A 14958-nucleotide genomic window follows, 5' to 3' on the forward strand; every position below is an offset into this window, starting at 1 on the left:
CCCTTGAGGGATTTCTCCATAATCTCTTTTTAGAGAACGAGTGATGAAAGTTCAAATCTCATCATAATTATAATAATGATAATAATGGCATTTATTAAGCGCTTACTATGTGCCTAGCACTGTTCTAAGCGCTGAAGTAGATACAATGTAATCAGGTTGCCCCACATGGGGCTCACAGTCTTAATCCCTATTTTACAGATGAGGTTAACTGAGGCACAGAGAAGTTAAGTGACTTGCCCAAGATCACACAGCAGACAAGTGGGGGAGCCAGGATTAGAACGTGCATCCTCTCACTCCCAAACCCGGGATCTTGCCACTGGGCCACGCTGCTTCTCTAATCTTTTGTCTATCCACAGATATCCTGGGTTTATTAAATTACAGTCTGGTTTTTCTAATTTTCGAGAAACTGAAAAGGTGTGTGTCTCAAACTAAAGTGTGTACAGGCCAGGGAGATTTAGGTAAACGTATACAAAGAAACAGGAAACTACTGTAACTGGAAAATATGTCAATATGCATTAAACTAAATCCCAACAGTTCCAATAACAGTTCCAATATCCTTTGTTTCCTAGTGTTTCTACATGCTAAATCAATCTCTGCCTTGAGATTAAGAATATACAAATGCATGGATTTTTCTCATCAAAATAAATCATACTATCATATTATTTGATTAATCATGGGATTGATTTAATCTTAATAAGAAACAGGGAAATAACATTTGAATGCCTTATTTGAGGAAAAACAAGGGAAGAATTGAAGACATACAATACTAGATTGTAAACTCCTTGAGGGCAGGGACCATACCTACCCATTCTTCCTACTCTACCAAGCATTTTTTTTAATTAGTGTTTATTAAACGCTATTTTACCTAGGAAGCCAACTCTGTACAATCAGTTCCTTACCAAAAATTAGAATAGACATCAAAATCTTAAAGAACTCTGGAGCTAGACAACCAAAAGATTTATGATCAATTATGAAGATAATAATTATGAAAATAAAGATCAATGGATTCACATTCCCTGAAGAAAAATGAGTCAATCCTATGACAAGAACAATCAGAATAAATTCCACCTGGGTTTGCCAACTTTTAAATTTGGTTTTGAAGAACACAACGCAATGTATGTATTGGTATAATAACAGGTGTGATTTCCACTTCAGTAAGGAAAATGCATCAGAATGTTCAGTTTCCCACCAAAACACTTAAAAGTCAACTAATATGTGGGTCAAAGAGGTGACTTAATTTTCTTCCCACATGCTGTATCTAAAATAATGAGCCAATTTAATAAGCCCATCTTTTCAATTAGTCATTAAATCAGTGGTATTTATTGAAAAGCAGCATGGCCTAGTGGATAGAGCCTGGCCCAGGGAGTCCAAAGGACCAGGGTTCTAATCCTGGCTCTGCCCCTTGTTGGCAGGGTGACCATGGGCAAGTCCCTTCACTTCTCTGTGCCTCAGTTACCTCTTCTGTAAAATGGGGATTAAGACCATGAGCCCTACGTGGGACAGGGGCAGTGTCCAACTTGACTTGTATTTAATAATGATGGCATTTATTAAGTGCTTACTGTGTGCAAAGCACTGTTCTAAGCGCTGGGGAGGTTAGAAGGTGATCAGGTTGTCCCACAGGGGGCTCACAGTCAGTCAATTGGTATTATTATACCAATACATCATCATCATCATCATCATCAATCGTATTTATTGAGCGCTTACTGTGTGCAGAGCACTGTACTAAGTGCTTGGGAAGTACAAGTTGGTAACATATAGAGACAGTCCCTACCCAGTTAGATGAGGTAACTGAGGCCCAGAGAAGTGAAGTGACCCGCCCAAAGTCACACAGCTGACAATTGGCGGAGCCGGGATTCAAACCCATGACCACCGACTCCAAAGCCCGGGCTCCCTCCACTGAGCCACGCTGCTTCTTGACTACTTTTGAGAAGCAGTATGGAAAGAACACAGGGCTGGGAGCTAAGAAACCAGGGTATCAATCCCCGCCTTCCTGCTGTGTGACCTTGGGCAGATCACCCAACCCATCCAGGCCCCAGTCCCCTCATCAGTCAAATTGGTATAAAATACCTGTTCTCCCTTCCCCCTTTGCCTGTGAGCCTCATGAGGGAGTATCTACCCAGTGCTTAGTACAGTGCCTGGTACATAGTCCCCCCAGACTGTAAACTCATTGTGGGCAGTGAATGTGCCTGTTATATCGTTACACTATACTCTCCCAAGTGCTTAGTACAGAGTTCTGCACACAGTGACTGCTCAATAAATACGACTGACTGCTTAACAAATACCATTAAAAAATTGAGTTTATTGGGTGTAGAGCACTGTACTAACTGCTTGGGAGTTGAGAGAAAGCAGTGTGGTTTAGCAGATCGAGCAAAGGCCTGGGAGTTAACTCAATTTTTTAATGGTATTTGTTAAGCATTCGGTCAGTCGTATTTATTGAGCACTCACTGTGTGCAGAACTCTGTACTCAGCACTTGGGAGTTGAGAGAAAGAAGTGTGGTTTAGCGGATCGAGCGCAGGCTCTGGGAGTCAGAAGGACCTGGGTTCTAATCCCAGCTCCGCTACATGTCTGCTGTGTGACCTTGGGCCAGTCGCTTCACTTCTCTGGGTACCAGTTACCTCATCTGTAAAATGGGGATTAAGACTGTGAGCCCCATGTGGAAAAGGGGCTGTGTCCAACCTGATTAATTTGTTTCTACCCTAGTGCTTAGAACACAGCATGGCTCAGTAGAAAGAACATGGGCTTTGGAGTCAGAGGTCATGGGCTCAAATCTCGGCTCCGCCACTTGTCAGCTGTGTGACTTTGGGTAAGTCACTTAACTTCTCTGTGCCTCAGGTACCTCATCTGTAAAATGGCGATTAAGACTGTAAGCCCCCCGTGGGACAACCTGATCACCTTGTAACCTCCCCAGTGCTTAGAACAGTGCTTTGCATAAGTAAGTGCTTAATAAATGCTATTATTATTATTATATAGTGAGCGCTTAAAAAGTACCAGCATTATTATTATGGATAAACAGGATCCCTGCTAGAAGCTCAAAAATACAGTTCAATTCACAATGCATTAACATAAATTTAATGTCAACATAGATTTCTGTCTACAGCCCCTTGATTCCCCCAAGAAGGACTTTAACACTCCATCTCTTGCCCAACCAAACCCCCGGGCAGGGATTCTGCTTTCAAAGTCCCTCTCCTGCAGGCTTGCAAGGAGGCTTCAGGCTGCACTGGCAACTCTTGCTTATGCCAGGGGGCTGCTCTATGGGCTTTTGAGATCCTGCTTCCATCAGTAATAATAATAATAACAATAATGATGACATTTATTAAGCACTTGCTATGTGCAAAGCGCTGTTCTAAGCACTGGGGAGGTTACAAGGTGATCAGGTTGTCCCATGAGGGGCTCACAGTCTTAATCCCCATTTTACAGATGAGGGAACTGAGGCCCAGAGAAGTTAAGTGCCCAAAGTCACACAGCTGACAATTGGCGGAGTAGGATTTGAACTCATGACCTCTGACTCCAGAGCCCGTGCTCTTTTCACTGAGCCACGCTGCTTCTCTAGTAGTATTTGCTGAGCACTTTAATGTGTGCAGGGCACTGAACTGAGCACTTGGGAGAATAATAAAGAATTGTAGTATTTGTTAAGCACTTACTATGCACCAAACACTGTACTATGAGTTGGGATAAGTACAAGATGACAAGGTCCCACAGGGGATTCACAGTCTAAGTAGGAGGGAGAACAGGTATTGAATCCCCATTTTGCAGATGAAACTGAGGCACGTACAAGTTAAGTGACTTGCCCAAAGTCACAGAGGAGATAAGTGGCAGGGGTGGGATTAGAACCCAGGTCCTCTGACTCCAAGACCTGTGCTCTTTCTACTAGGCCATGCTGCTTGGGACTACAGTGATTACAGACTGAGCCCCCTTTTTCCTCTCCTCCTCCCCATCCCTCCAGCCCTACCTCCTTCCCCTCCCCACAGCACCTGTATATATGTTTGTACAGATTTATTGCTCTATTTATTTTACTTCTACATATTTACTATTCTATTTATTTTATTAATGATGTGTGTATAGCTATAATTCTATTTATTCTGATGGCATTGACACCCATTTGTTTTGTTTAGTGGTTTGTCTCCCCATTCTAGACTGTGAGCCCGCTGTTGGGTAGGGACCGTCTCTATATGTTGCCAAGTTGTACTTCCCAAGCGCTTAGTACAGTGCTCTGCACACAGTAAGCGCTCAATAAATATGATTGATTGATTGATTGATTGACTGATTGGGGAGAAGCATGGCCTAGTGGATAGAGCAAGGACCTGGGAATCAGAAGGACCTGGGTTCTAATTCCAGTTCTGCCATTTATCTGCTGTGTGACCTTGGGTAAGTCACTTCAATCAATCAATCAATCGATCAATCAATCGTATTTATTGAGCACTTACTGTGTGCAGAGCACTGTACTAAGCACTTGGGAAGTACAAGTCGGCAATACATAGAGACAGTCCCTACCCAACAACAGGCTCACAGTCTAGAAGGGGGAGACAGAGAACAAAACCAAACATACTAACAAAATAAAATAAATAGAATAGATAGGTACAAGTAAGATAGATAAATAAATAAATAAATAGAGTAATAAACATGTACGAACATATATACATATATACAGGTGCTGTGGGGAAGGGAAGGAGGAAAGATGGGGGAGATGGAGAGGGGGACAAGGGGGAGAGGAAGGAAGGGGCTCAGTCTGGAAAGGCCTCCTGGAGGAGGTGAGCTCTCAGCAGGGCCTTGAAGGGAGGAAGAGAGCTAGCTTGGCGGATGGGCAGAGGGAGGGCATTCCAGGCAAGGGGGATGACGTGGGCCGGGGGTCGATGGCGGGACAGGTGAGAGCGAGGTACGGTGAGGAGATTAGTGGTGGCAGAGGAGCGGAGGGTGCGGGCTGGGCTGGAGAAGGAGAGAAGGGAGATGAGGTAAGAGGGGGCGAGGTGATGGACAGCCTTGAAGCCGAGGGTGAGGAGTTTCTGCCTGATGCGCAGATTGACTGGTAGCCACTGGAGATTTTTGAGGAGGGGAGTAACATGCCCAGAGCGTTTCTGGACAAAGACAATCCGGGCAGCAGCATGAAGTATGGATTGAAGTGGGGAGAGACACGAGGATGGGAGATCAGAGAGAAGGCTGATGCAGTAGGCTTCACTTCACTTCTCTGTGCCTCATTACTTCATCTGTAAAATGGAGATTAAGACTGTAAGCCCCAGGAGGGACAGGGTCTGTGTCCAACCCAATTACCTTGTATCTTCCCTAGTGGTTAATACAGTGCCTAGTAATAATAATGGTGGTATTTGTTAAGTGCTTACTATGTACAAAGCACTGTTCTAAGCGCTGGGGGGATACAAGGTGATCAGGTTGTCCCACTTGGGGCTCACAGTCTTAATCCCCATTTTACAGATGAGGTAACTGAGGCACATAGAAGTTAAGTGACTTGCCCAAGGTCACACAGCTGACAAGTGGCAGAGCCGGGATTCGAACCAATGACCTCTGACTCCCAAGCCCACGCTCTTTCCACTGAGCCACACTGCTTCCGCTGGTACCTAGTAAGCGCATAACAAATACCATAATTATTATTATTATCAATTCATTAGGTCATTCGTTCATTAAGCGCTTAGTACAGTACTCTGCACACAGCAAGTGCTCAATAAATACGATTGAATGAATGAATGAATGAATTCAAGTCACTTCACTTGAGTGCTTTACTTGAGTGCATTTATTGAGTGCATACTACGTGCAGAGCACTGTACTAAGCATTTGGGAAGTACAAGTCGGCAACGTATAGAGAAGGTCCCTACCCAACAACTGGCTCAGATTCTAGAAGGGGAAGACAGACAACAAAACAAAACATGTAGACAGGTGTCAAATTATTGAGTGCTTACTGTGTGCAGAGCACTGTACTGTACTAATCGCTTATTATTGTGATTACAGGGAACATATAGGTATAACAGACTGGGGTGGTGGGGGCACAGAGAAAGATGCTATCAGCTCCTCCTGTCTCATGTGGCTGCCATGGTCAGACTGCCCATGGAAATCCTCCAAGAAGATAATTCTGTTGAGTGTGGGGGGGTGTCTGTTGGTGTGTTGGTGTATGTGTGGGTCTGTTTGAGAAGGTGACTCTTCTGTGTTTCTGAGTCACTTTCTTGGCTTTTATGCTCTACTAATTTGTTCCACCGTCCACGCTCCCCAAGAACCCCCAAGTACACTGTATCTGCAAGAGCTCTCCCTATCAGTTCCATTTTCTTTGCTCCTAGTTAATAATAATTCCATTGCAGTCCACACTCCAGCCCAATATAACAGACACATTCACTGCCCGTAAGGAGCTTACAGTCTAGAGGGGAAAGACATATTAACATAAATAAATTAAATTACAGATATGTGCTTTAGTGCTGTGGGGCTCGGTGGGGTGGGGGTGGACGCAGAAGGGAGTGGGAGAAGCGGAAAGGTGGGTTTAGTTAGGGAAGGCCTCTTGCAGGAAATGTGCCTTCAGTAAGGCTTTGAACAGGGGGGGAGAGTAATTGCGGGATATGAAGAGGGAGGGTGTTGCAGGCCAGAGGCAGGACGAGTGTGAGAGGTAAGCGGCGAGATAGATGAGACCGAGGTACAGTGAGAAGACAGGCATTAGAGGAGTGAGGTTTGCAGGCCGGGTTGTAGTAGGGAAGTAGTGATGTGCGGTTGGAGGGGACAAGATGATTGAGTGTTTTAAAGCTGAAGGTAAGGAGTTTCTGAGGCTCTTCCTCCTCATTCTCTGTTCTCTATTTTCTGTTTACTTGTGTCTCTCTGTCTCTCTCTTTGATCTAATTGTCTCTCGCCTCTATCTTTTCCAAGTTTTTCTTTCTCCGCTTTCTCCGACTCCTGTAGCTCTCTCCTTTGAGAGTCAGTCTTGTTGCCTTTTCTCATCCCTTCACCTCAGAAAGCTCCACAGCATTCACATCAATGTTCCAAATGGCTTGGGCAGAACTAGGTCTTTCTGAGGAGCCCAACAACAACCTCTCATTGTTCAGTCCGCTTCTCCCGGCTCCCTCTCCAGGAACATTCAAGACTCTGTCTGACACAATTACAATTCTGAAGTTTGAGGCAGAATGGACAATGGAAATTTTCCATTCCCCCACCCCTCCCCCCGCCAAAAAATGGCAATTAAAATTTGAGCTAACATTAATCTATAAAAAAATAAGTACATTTAAAGGCTTCATCAAGCAGCATGGCCTAGTGGCCGGAGCACGGGCCTAGGAGTCAGAAGGACCTGGGTTCTAATCCCAGCTCCTACACTTGTCTGCTGTGTGACCTTGGGCAAGTTACATTACTTTTCTGTGCTTCAGTTACCTCATCCATAAAATACGGATTAAGACTGTGAGCCCCATGTGGGACCATGGACTGTGTCCAACTTGTTTAGCTGGTATCTACCCTAGAGCTTAATACAGTAACTGGCAAATAGTAAGTGTAGGAAATATGTCTGTTATACTGTCGTGTTGTACTCGCCCAAGCGTTTAGTACACAATAAGCGCTCAATAAATACGATTGAGTGATTGAAATGCTGAACATACCATTTAAAAAAAAAGTAATGTCTAGTTTTGGAAGAGAATCAGTCTTCTCTCAGCCAGGGTTATTCCTGTGATATTTATTATAGCTTCAGTACTTGGGCACAAGAATCTTGCTGTGTTTTCACCTACTGTGATCCTCTCCTTAGCACTTCTAACAGTTGCCTGCTTATAAAGAGCCGCGTGATTCTATGGAAGCCGGACATGAGAACTGCATATCATGAAGGTCAGCAGTGGGAAGCCAAAATGGAGTTACTGAGGGCCACGGCTAATTAACACTGCTTATTGAAAGAGTTTGGAGCCTTAAAAAGGTTAACCCATTTATCTACTCCCGTACTTGCAATTACATAGGTGAGCGGTTCTTTGCAGCAAAAGACGCGGCAATACCTAGCAAAACAAATCTTTCATTCATCCCAAGTTATTTCTAACTTAACGGGGCCTCATGTGTGGAGACATCTCTTGAATCTCTTGAACGCACAACCAGATAAAGGGAGGAAAGAAAACTTGACTTTCGTCATCCCCATTTGGTCAAAGTCAATAGGATCCCACTCTAAGTGCTAACTGTATAGCATTATCTAATTACTGCATCTCTCTGTAAAGAGTTTTTGGTGATCTACTAGATGAAAGAAGCAATATTAAAATAAATTGGAATGCGCTTCTACGATTCGTGCTGCTGTTAGGGAAGAGGGAGAAACTGTACTTTGGACTAACTGGTCACTGAAGGGAAATCATAGAACTATCACAATAATTTTGATGATTAAAGGGGGAAAAGCAGATGACTAAATGAGACAAAGCCACTAAAAAAATGGAATTCTGACTTTTCTCTTGTGCTACTCATCTCCCTCAAGGGTTGCTATGAGCAGAATGGAATTCTCTTAGGCATGCTCTTCATGGTTTTATGTCTCTGTTCACTTTAATCCCAGACCATCAGGGTGCTTTCTTTTACAGTAGCCATAATCTTGGGATTCTTAGGCAGGCAAAACTACTGCTGACTGTGGTGACAGATTTATCCATCAGTTCAACACCGGATTGGGTCCAGCATCTGCTAGTTTGTGTTTTTGAACTCATTGGTCATGAATGGGTTTATAAAAGCCTAACTTGCTTCAGAGGTTCAGTCTGAATATTTTTCTGGCAAATTTGTAGAGATCGCTTGCCAAATAAAATAAAATGTTCTAATGTCATGCTTGGTTTGATGTTTTGACAGTGGAGGTGTATATTTAATAGTGCCACACACAGCTCTGCTCAATGCTTAAAACGGGTTGAAATTCCCTATTGCAGTATCAATAAAGGTATCCCATCACATCCCTGCAGAGAGGGCAAAATTCAGTTTGTTCAAACCTTGGGAGCCAAAAAATGTCCAGAACCTAAAATAAAAACAAAGATAATGAGCATAGGAATGTAGCCAGCATTTACATAGTATGGTCCTTCAAAAAGCCAAAAATACTTATCAGATTGTAACTAACGCACATTCAGATCATCAAGTTTCACTGGGTCCATTTTGCAGATGAAGAGACTGAGACTCTAAAATAAGTGAGTCAAAACAGTGAAGGGCCTTATCCAAGGTCACCCAGAGGCATATTGGCAAGGCAAGGGTCCCTAGATCATCACTCGTCCTCAACTACAGACAGGAATTCGATTCTAAAATAGAAAATTTGCCCCTTTTTAAATGGTAGGTAGTATCTCATTCTGACCACCTTATCTCTTTTGATATAAAATTTTAAATATGTTATTGGCAAGTAGTATTTCCCAAGTAAACTGAAATATTTAACCAATATAATTTTAAATGAAATGGCAGATGAGCCAGATTACACAGAATTACAAAATCAATGACTTTAGAGACTACATGTATCAATAAGGCATTTTGTGGAAATGTGATGTTCAGAATAGGGCATAGAAGTATGTGCTTGAACATAAATTAATTAGATCAGAAGACTCTCTTCAGAGGGTTTGGCTTCCATGGATCTTGATGCAGTCTGTTTGTTTTAGTGCCTTTTCTTTCCTTTGTTTTGATGTAGCCCTACTAATAAACAGGTTGAAGAATTCCATCTGTAAATGCCAGCCATAGATCATAAGGAAAATCTGCCAGATGCTTACTTTTGCCTGAACTTAAGAGTTTTTCACCAAGAAAACAATGCTGCATTGCACAATAAAGTTTCCGATTTTAACTCGAATTTTCAATGAACAAAACGGTGATCGAATATTATAATTTAATGAGGCATCTCTAATAAAATCCCGCAGGCATAAAAGCAGTAACACAGAACTGTTTGAACTCTCTCCCGTTCATCATTTCAAATGCAATCGGTCACGTTTTGTTATTTTCCTTGGTCAGGGAAAACGTTTGCCATCTTAAAGCTAGGGTGTGTTTCAGGCCAGATAACATGGACTTCAGATGTGCACTTCATTTTGAGGGGGCATGGGGAAAAAACCTAGGAATACCCCCAGATCCAGTTACCAGCTAACCATAGCGGAGCAAGTGCCATTAAACCTGCAATTAGTGTAATGCACCTCAAGTATTTATTCTTCTAAATTGTCACTGTAATAGTCCAGAATGGATACCACTTTGAGAAAAGCTAAGGGGTGGTTTAATAGCAAATGAATAGACTTTGTAAGGCTATTTAAGTCATCATCCTTGGGGTGTAACATTTTAGAAGTTAAAAATGGAGGAAAAAAAGTATCTACCTCAACGGATGTGTCATGTGTCAAAACGTTTTGAAACTTAGGAGCTAAGAAATTCTGCCGTTTAGTTTCTAAGCATTATATATCCATTTCTGATACCCATCCACAGGCAGTTCCATGACTCTTCTCTCTTCAACTTGTCATGGCTACAATGGCTCATGTTTACATGTGTAAAAATCTCACACACTCACTTCCACTTCTAAACCCTCGACTCTCCATTAGCACTCTCTGCAACACTATGTTGTTGGCTAGAATGTTCAAATCTCTGGATTCCCTTTGAAAAACGCAGACTGCTGATGCTCCCCACTCGTCAAGCCTGTGACAAGGCGCTTGCTGAATTCGTACTAGTTGGCTGAAGATGCCGATTCCGAGACTATGAAAAGAATCAAGGTTTTCATCTCCAAGCTATCTGACGTCAACCAGGTGGTATTAAAATAGTATTTTCTTTTCTTAAAGGCCTCCCTAGACCAGGCCAGAGGTGGCTAAGACCATTGTAAGTACTCCATGAGTGCTAACACCATTCTCGGACTATTGTCTTTACCAGCCCTTATTCCTTTTCAGCTGCCAAGAGAAAGATAACACACCTACATAGCAGCGGTTTCTAAGCTTAAGCAAACAGACCACTTACCAGATACAGACAAATGACAGTATTCCTGGGGACGATAGCAAGATTTGCAAGATGCTTTCAAACTCTAAGTCCCCGGGGACCGTTAAGAAATGCATAAAGACTCAGGGGTATAATCAGATTTAAAGTGCAAAAAGCGGAGGGGATTATACCTGACTCAGGGGTATAATCAGATTTAAAGTGCAAAAAGGCCAATATGACAAAAGTATCAAGAGTCAAATTAAGAAAGATCACTTCTGGCGCCCCTGTTTCAAAATGGTTTGAGAAATGCTTTGCTTTCTCCCTTCTCCTTTACCTGCAACTCTTAGTCTTCTAATCTCCTCGGCAAATTATTGCACTTTGGCACTTTACAAAGAAATCTTATATTAATTGCTAATTTGCCTTAACTGATCTTGCCTAATAGAGCAGTTTTCAAGTGTTAATTGATAACCGTCCTAATGTTGACGTCTAAAACAATCCAGTTGGGGAGAGGAGATCCAGATCATTATCATTTAGTCGATAGTCATTTAGATTCATTTTAGGCTCTAAGGCTGCCCGAACAACGTGGGTACTTCAAGGAACTTTTAGAGCGAGAGAAAATTGGTTCTTTTTTATATGTAAAGTGCAGTTCTGCAGGAGTGCAAAGAAAATTTCATTTTTCCCCGAAACGGTGAGTTCCATACTGGACTTCAGCCTTAAAATCACAAGCCAAAGTCTCCATACGCAAGGGGGAAACCGTTGTGACTGCAGAGGTGATTGGCAATTGTTTAACTTTTGATCCGCAACCAAGAAGCGGGGCCACTACCGTAGGCACTGGATGCTAGCTAGCAATCTCTCTCTTTCTCTCTCATGCACATAAACTGGGTAGCTAACACCGTGGCACTAGAAGAAACAGGCAGCGATTCTAAAACTTTGACTGGCTGAGGCACAGTTTCAGGAAATAAACAGACTAATTCACACCGCTGTGAAATCAAGGTCGGTAGCCGGAAAGAAAATGGCATTTGATAGCAAACTAGGCTATTTAAATGGAAGAGATGGAGAGATCAAAGCAAATGGGCAAGAAAACTGTCACAGAGTTCTCAGGATCTGAGGGGCACCTAGCCAGCAAAGAAATGGAAGCGAAAACCACAGGTTTTCTAGAACCGTTTTCCTTCAAGTTGTTAATGAAATGATTTCTCTCTAGCCATACCCTGTCATTCAAGAAAGCCGTTTCCACACTTTCGCCTCCAAATATACATATATATATTGTAGCCAGACCTCTGGAATTTATCAGTCTGATTCTTGATAAAAATAGTTTGGTAGAGGAATCGATAGCCTCCCAACACAACCCACTCCCGGGCCAACAGGCCCGAGATGAACTAATCAGAAGTGGACAGAAAGTGGAAATTTCAGAAAGGCGACTTCGACACATCGCATTTATCCACGCGGGGCCCCGACCCCAGCTACTTATTGAGCGACTCCCACGTGGTTCCCAACGGGGTTTGATCCGGGATTACTGATGAGATGAAGGCATATTTTCGATTCTCAATAAGGTTCAATCCAGTGGGCTTGGCGGGGGCGAGAGGAGGGTTGGAAAACGGGGGGAAGGGAGGGAAAAAGGGGTTCCCCCAAGGAATCAGCGGCCACCTCTCCACCCAACCACCGTCCCACCCATCCTGTCTCCCTTCGGTTGCCCTGCCCAACTCTGCTCCGGGTTGGGAAGGAGTGGGAGGGTTGGGTGCCCAGGGTTGACCAGGACTAGCCCGATCCCCGGGGTAAGGGGGAGAGGGACACCAACTTGAATTTCTCCTCCTTTATTCATTCAATCGTATTTATTGAGCGCTTACTGTATGCGGAGCACTGTAGTAAGCGCGTGGGAAGTACAAATCGGCAACATATAGAGACGGTCCCTACCCAACCTCCTATACCAGCGCCCGGGAGGGAGCCAGTCCTGCGCCTCTGCGTCTCTACGCCCCCTTGTCTCTGTGCCCCCTTGTCTCTGAGCCCCCTTATCACTGAGCCCCCTTGTCTCTGAGCCCCGTGGTCTCTGAGCCACCTTGTCTCTGAGCCCCCTTGTCTCTGAGCCCCGTGGTCTCTGAGCCACCTTGTCTCTGAGCCACCTTGTCTCTGAGCCCCATGGTCTCTGAGCCACCTTGTCTCTGAGCCCCCTTGTCTCTGTGCCCCCTTGGCTCTGAGCCCCCTTGGCTCTGTGCCCCCTTGGCTCTGTGCCCCCTTGTCTCTGAGCCCCATGGTCTCTGAGCCACCTTGTCTCTGAGCCCCCTTGTCTCTGAGCCCCCTTGTCTCTGAACCCCATGGTCTCTGAGCCACCTTGTCTCTGAGCCCCCTTGTCTCTGAGTCCCATGGTCTCTGAGCCACCTTGGCTCTGAGCCCCCTTGGCTCTGTGCCCCCTTGGCTCTGAGCCCCCTTGGCTCTGCGCCCCCTTGTCTCTGCGCCCCGTTGTCTCTGCGCCCCCTTGTCTCTGCGCCCCCTTATCTCTGAGCCCCGGATGGGTCGGGAGGTGAGGAAGGGATGGAGGGAGGGACTGCACGAGGGAGAGATCGGGACAGCCCGGGAAAGCCTGGAAAACCTGGAAAACCTGGAGAGGCTGAAGAACCCCGGAGATCCCGCAGAACCCGGGGGAGCCCGGGACAGTCCTGGAAAGCCCGGTAGAGGCTTGGACAGTCCTGGACAATCCCGGGGAGCCCTGGAGAGTCCTGGAGGAGCCCGGAGCCCCCGGGCTAGCCCACGACGGTCCTCGCACCTACCTGCAGCCCCGCTTTCCCGCTGACGGCCTGCAGCTTTCCGGGGCCCGAGCCCGCCTTATCGTCCTCGCATCGCCTCCAAAATCCCAGTCCGCCTGCACCGGCCAATGGCAGAGAGGAGACCGGCGGGCGAGCCGCCTGCTGGGGGCAGGACACGGGGGCGGGGGGCCCTCGGGGGACCCTGTCTCTGGGTGTGTGTGTGTGTGTCTGTGTGTCTGTGTCTGCGTCTGTGTGTGTGTGTGTGAGGCTGTGTGGGGGGGAGGGGGGGAGGGTGAGGGGGGGGAGAGAGAGGTCTTCAAATCCAAACGCCAACAATCCCCCAGGCAGGTGTCAGGATGCCCCGGCCCGGCCGGACCCTTTTCTCCTTTTCCTCCTCGTCCGTTGGTTTTGGGGGGTTGGGGTTGGGTGGGTTTTTTTTCTTTTTTCTCGCGGAGCCAAAGTCATCGAAAGATGGGTTTATTGGAATAAACCGGAGCGGCGGCGGCGGCGGCGGCGGCGGCGTTGGTCCGGGCGGGTCCGGGCGGGTCCTGGGTGTCCCCGGGCCCCCCCCCGCCCCTCCCCGAGCCCCCCACCGGCCTCGACCTCCCCGCACCGCGCTCCCCCGCAGACCCCCGGGGAATCCAAGCGGCCCCCGGCCCCCGGCCCGCGACCTCCGCGCTCCCACACCCAACCAACACTTTTCCCGGCGCCTCTCCTCCCTCGGTCCGTCCCTCCCTCCCTGGGCCCGTCCCTCCCTGGGCCCGTCCCTCCCTGGGCCCGTCCCTCCCTGGGCCCGTCCCTCTGTCCCCTCCCCCCGTCACACACACAAACGCCCCTCCCCCGGGCTGGGCGGCCCCCGGGGGGACAACGGCCCCGGACTGAGCGCTGACCCAATAAATACGACTGACTGACTGGATGAATGACTGACTGAATGAATGAATGCCCCCTCTGTCCGGAGGCTGGACGGCAGGACGGCCGGGGCCGGGGCCGGTGGGGCGGGGGAGGGTCGATGGCAGCCAGGCAGACCCCCGGGACACAGAGCCACAGCCACAGCCACAGCCAGGCAGCACAGCAGACAGGACAGGACAGGACGGGACAGGCAGGACAGGACAGGGGGCGGGCACGACCCGGGGGGCGAGCGGAGAGGGGGGTGTTCTCTCTCTCTCACTCTCCTCTTCCCCCCTTCTCTCCTCCCTCCCCACTACTCCTCCTCCTCCCTCCCCTCACCCTCTCTCCTCTTCTCCCTCTTTCCCTCCGCTCCCTCTCTTTCCTTTTCTTCCTATTTCCTCCCTCTCCTTTTCTCCCTTTCCCCCCTTTTCCCTTTTTCTTCCTCTCCCTGTCTCTTCTCCCTCTTTCCCTCCTCTCCCTCTCCTCCCTTTTTCCCTCCTCTCCCTC

General features: G+C 46.7%; 1 protein-coding gene across 2 annotated transcripts in view; it reads right to left on the minus strand.

Annotated features, from left to right (window-relative positions):
* TAFA2 (TAFA chemokine like family member 2) overlaps positions 1–13653 on the minus strand; it is a 526830-nt gene extending 513177 nt beyond the window's left edge. For both annotated transcript variants that reach the window (XR_005456473.1, XM_038768659.1), the window contains exon 1: positions 13588–13653. The gene's annotated coding sequence lies outside the window, so the exon portion shown is untranslated. The remainder of the gene's footprint in view (positions 1–13587) is intronic.
* Between the last annotated feature and the right edge of the window lie 1305 nt (positions 13654–14958).

The sequence above is a fragment of the Tachyglossus aculeatus genome, chromosome 2, assembly GCF_015852505.1.
Source record: "Tachyglossus aculeatus isolate mTacAcu1 chromosome 2, mTacAcu1.pri, whole genome shotgun sequence".
Classification (NCBI taxonomy): Eukaryota; Metazoa; Chordata; class Mammalia; order Monotremata; family Tachyglossidae; genus Tachyglossus; species Tachyglossus aculeatus.